Source organism: Melanerpes formicivorus, unplaced genomic scaffold (genome assembly GCF_026170545.1).
Source record: "Melanerpes formicivorus ecotype bairdi unplaced genomic scaffold, bMelFor1.0.p_v2 SCAF_2885, whole genome shotgun sequence".
Taxonomy (NCBI): domain Eukaryota; kingdom Metazoa; phylum Chordata; class Aves; order Piciformes; family Picidae; genus Melanerpes; species Melanerpes formicivorus.
In genome coordinates, this window is record NW_027145236.1 from 16,910 (window position 1) to 17,500 (window position 591).

Genomic DNA, 591 nt, shown 5'->3' on the forward strand with positions numbered 1-591 from the left:
AAGTGTGGAACCCCCGAAGCGAAGTTTGCCCGGTGGGGCACGGGGGCAGAGAAAGCCGGGGAGACGTGGTGCCGGCGTCGGTCCCACCAAGAATGGAAAGCAAGCCCGTCCAGGCACGGCGAGAGAGAGCCCGGTAAGGGGCAGAGAGAGTTCCCAGCACTGGACCCTCTTCACGGGGGTTCCCCCCCATGGCCAAAGCCGCAGCCCGCGGGGGCACGGCATCTAAGGGAAAAGCCAGCGGCGGTGACTGGCCACTCGTATGCTATGGAGCCCGGCATGGGGGGAGGAGGGCAAGCCGGTGCCCCAGCACGGCTTCCTCCTGGCTCCAGAGGGGCGCCCCGTGATGGAGATGTAACTCGGTGCAGCTTGAGGGAAAATGCAAGCCCACATTTCGGGGAGGCAGAGGTGCCCTGTGAGCCGGTGCGGCCCGGTGCAGCTTGCCCCCCCCCCCCCCCATCTCTGGAGGGCGCCCCGTTTGCTCCTCCGGCGTGTTGCCCGCACGCCGAGCCCCGTGCCTGCTGGCTGCTCCCGAGGGCGGTGGCGGGTGCGCGTGGCTGTGTCTGTCCCAGAAGAGCGAGGCCGTGGGGCCTC